This window comes from Nothoprocta perdicaria, unplaced genomic scaffold, assembly GCF_003342845.1.
Source record: "Nothoprocta perdicaria isolate Ctin4 unplaced genomic scaffold, notPer1 scaffold_6, whole genome shotgun sequence".
In the NCBI taxonomy this organism is placed as follows: domain Eukaryota; kingdom Metazoa; phylum Chordata; class Aves; order Tinamiformes; family Tinamidae; genus Nothoprocta; species Nothoprocta perdicaria.
Genome location: NW_020455865.1, coordinates 4,232,294 through 4,236,543, shown reverse-complemented (window position 1 = coordinate 4,236,543; position 4,250 = coordinate 4,232,294).

Below are 4,250 nucleotides of genomic sequence, written 5' to 3'. Positions count from 1 at the left end.
GCGGGCCCGGGCAGCGGCGGCGCCCGGCGGGGCGCCCGCGGCCGGAGAGATTTTCAGCTCATCCAACGCGCATCCCCCCGCCCGGCATTAGCGGCGACAAATCCGAAATCAACTTTAATGATTCCCTCTCCACACGCACCCCGCGCCTCCCTAATCGGGGCTGCGCTGGACTTTTCTCAGCTCTACTAATATCTTTTTAATGACTTTGGGAGGGGGCAGAGCCCAGCTCTGCCCTAGAGCCTGGATTGCTCCAAACAGATGTTGGGGCAGAGGGAGGGGGGATGCTCTTCCCTGCCAGGGACTTTCTTCTGGAGTTCAAACGAGAGGGGAGCTTTCAATCACCGCTAAAAATGTATTTTTTCCCTATTGAACAATGGGCTCCTTTCTGTGCCCGGGGGGACTGGGCTGCGATCGCGTTTCTGGTGTCAGAGAGGAGAAAGCTCCAGTTTTAGAGCAGGGAAACTCAGCTCTGAAAAGGGCTCTTCCCTGCTCCTGTTATTTCCTAGCCTCGCATCCCATCTGGCATATACTTGCCTCCCTCCTCCTCCCAAATAAAAAAAAAAAAGTAATAATGGTAATCATAATAATGATAATAATGATGATAATAATGATGATAATAATGATGATGATGGTAATGATGATGATGATAATAATTTATCCAGTTAAGCTTTTCCCAAAAGGTGCACCAGGGCTGCTCGGAGATTTTTTCCGCGATAAGCCCGGGCTGTTTGCAGCCTTCAACAACGCATATTGGCTGTAAGCGGTGCGGGGAGCGGGCGGCGGAGCGGCGGGTGCCGGGCGGGCCGGGGCGCCTTCCCAACGCGGCCGTCAGCTGCAGCCCCAAAAGAGTTAAATTTTAAAGCAAATCAAATTCCCATTGGCCACTGTATATTATCTCAGCAGTCTTCATTTGATACCTCTTTAATACAGAAAGGAGCTTTTCAAGCCCCTTTTCTCTCTTTTCTCCCCGCCACTCTTTAAGAGCAATAAATGTTCAACTGCAATAACTATAAATCAATCTCAGCTCTGTTCAAATCCTATTCATGCGAAGGGCTGGAAGAGGGGAGAGAGCTCCCCCCCTCGCCCCCACCCCCCAAAAAGCAGCTGCTGGGCTCTAATCTCCTTTCTTGCACTGTCATTCACCCTCATTTTTCCTCCATCACCCCATCCCTGCAATCTTTTCTTGTTTTGCTTTTCTTTTCTCTCTTTGCTGCATTATGATCCCATGTCTCCCCTCATCAGACCCCAACCTTGTCCAGATCCTGACCATCCCCTTGTAGGCTGTGAAAGAAAAGAAGAGTCCATGGATGTCAAATTGGTCTCAAAAAGACCATGAAAGATTGATTTGCTCCACTTTTCTTCTGCCTGACATTATTTCTGAGGGTTCTGAATGGGAAACCAGAAAGTCTGGGACTGGAATAAAGATGTTCTCTCTGTAAGGGGGAGACGGGGGGGAAAAATGCCCATTTACTCCTGGCCCATCAACCCTGCAAAACAGAGCAAAAGAAAAGAGGACTGTGGCTATTCAAAGTCAGACCAATATGTACACCTCCCAACAATATGCCAATATACTGAGGGCTTCTCTATTAACACCCATGAATATTAAAGTGCTCACTAAACGCTCAGAAGGAACTTTGGGAATATACACATGAAAATACAAGCAGCATTGTGTGGGGCTCCGAACAATGGAACGCCCATAATGGGCCTTCTCTATTAACAGCCATGAATATTAAACTTGTTTCCTCTTAAATGTTAAAAAGGAGGGATAGCTATGATATTTAAAAGGAAGAAAAAAAAGAAAAAGAAAAAAAAAAAAAAGAAATGAAATCAGCGGGAGCAAAAGCCCCTTCCTCAAACTGGGAAGGAGGTTTGGAAAAACAGCTGGGGAAATTTAAAACAATTCAAAAAAAAAAAAAAAAAGGAAAAATTTTTATTCCTCCACATTTTTCAAGGAAGAGGGTGGCAGCGTCTCCCTGCCCGGCCCACGGTGTGACCTGCACCAGCACCCGGGCAGCGTTGGGTGCTGCGGGTGTCTTTTTGTCCTGGGATAACTTGGGGCATTGAGGATGATCCCTTGCTTTTGGTTTCCTAAAGCAGCGCGTGTGTTTTGAAAGCCTTCCACCTATGTGTTATATATAGCAAAGCTGAAATATTCATTCGGCGCGCACGTGATGGGTCTGCTGTCCAAAGTGCAGAAAGCCAAAATAAACTTATTTTTTATGCATGTTAAAAACAAACAAACCAAAAAAGGCCCCAACTGGTTATTAACTTCTCTTTCCAGGAGAGCACTGCCTCTCTCCATGCAACGACCCTCAATGGCCAAAATTTGGGCTCTCTCCTCACAGCTGCCGACGTTCTTGGTTGGGTTAGTAGGAATAAGCGACTTCACATGGGGGACACTTCCCGCAGGCCTGCGCTGCTGGGGGACAGGCTGTCCCCAGCCCTATAAAACAGCAGCTGGGGCTGAGGGTGCCCTGGTGGGTGCAGGAAGAAGGGCAGCAGCTTCCTGAGGTCCTGAGTCCTTGGTCCCAAGGCAGCAGTGAGGGGCTGGATTGAGCATCGCTCTGCCCTGCAGGTGGAAGGTGGGGGAGTCTATGGGGGTGCTTTAAGTTGAGGTTTCCCCTAGGGATGCGGCAGCTGTGGGGTGTCCCTGACCCTTCTGGGCACTACAGGCTTCCTATGGATCTGCCTTTGGGTTGTGTCGCCTGGGGACACAGGGAGGTGGTCCGGGGACCTTGGGAATTTGGGGGCCTGGCATTCCTTCCCCCCCTGCCACCTTAGCCCTTTGCAGCCCCTTGTCCCCATGAAAATCAAAAGAACAAGGCGAGGGAGAGGGCTCTAAGCTCCGACACAGCAGGACCGGGTTTAAATCCAGGAAAGATTAACCCTTTCCTGAGCCAGAGAGGCCCGGAGGGAGGGGGCTGCCCTGATGCCCCCGCTGTGGGGCACGGATGCCCTTCGGGAGCAGATGTGGGGCTGTAGAGACCGGCCGGGGGCTCAGCGGAGCAGGCGGGGGTCGTGGTGGGCGCCGGGGCTGCCCGGGGGCACCTTTGGGTGCATCGGGAGGGTGGTGGTGAGCGGGGGGGTCTGTCCCGCAGCGGAGCCCCGGGAATGCTGGAGCTCTGCTGGGATGGGGGTCTCGCCCCCGTGTCCGCTGCAGGGACGCGCCGGAGCCGCTCCCGTTAGCGGGAGACTCGCGCCGGGGCCCGGAGGCGGCGGCTCCGCCCGGCACAGACCCGTCTCTAACCCTTTCTCCCGGGAAAGGCAGCAGGGAGGCAGGGTTGGGGGGCGCTCCCGAGGTGCGAGCGGGTCTGCGGCCAGACCCCCCGTGCCGAGGCTCCCGGCCGCCTTTCGGGACCCTCCTCGCGTTTTAGGGCCCCGCAGCAGCCCGCGGTGAGCGCGGAGCTGCCGCCCGGTCCAGGGCAGGGAGAACCGGGCGGGAGCCGCCCCGACGGGGCCGGAGGGCTCCGACCGGCCGCGCTGCCCGCGCCGGGACCGTCGGGGGCGCCGCGAGCCGCGTTCCCCCCGCGCGCGAACCCGTCGGGGCCGCCGGGGAGCCGCAGCCGTCGGGGCCACCCCGGTTCGGCCCGCCGAGCTCCGGCCCGTAGCTCTGGGGCCGTGGGAGCCCAGCGGTGGCCGGCAGCGAGCGGTGGCAGCGGCGGGGGCGCGGATTTCGTTGTGATGCTCCGCGGCCCCGAAGCGCCGCGTTTCGGCCCCAAAACGAGCGGCGGGGCCGGGCGGGCAGCGCGAGCCGGGGCCGCCTCGGAGCTTTCGGGGCTCGGCCGGGCCGAGCTGGGCCGGGCCGAGCGGAGCCGCCCGGGCGCCCCGTGGGGAGCGCAGCGGAGCGGGCGGCTCTCCCGGCTCGGAGCCGCTCGGCGGCACCGGGGGTGGCGAGGGGACGGTCGCCCGGTTCTGCTTCGCCTCGGGCGGGCTGCGGCGGGGCGGGTGTTGTGTGTGTGCGGGTGTTGTGTGTGTGCGTGTGTGTGTGCGGGTGTTGTGTGCGCGCCGTGTCCCTCCCTCCAACCACCCCACCCCCGCCGGGGGGAGGGAAGGAGGGGAGGGGGGCTCCGACGGCTCGCCTCGCTCCGGCAGCCCCAGTCTCTCCGCCAACGTCAGGGAGGTCATTAATAACCAATTAGGAGGGTCAATGAAGCTCATATATAGCCGGGCGGGAGCCGCGGAGCCGCACGGAGCCCGGCCCGCCGCCCGCGCCCCGCCGAGCCCGGCCCGCCGCCCGCCGCCTCGCCCCC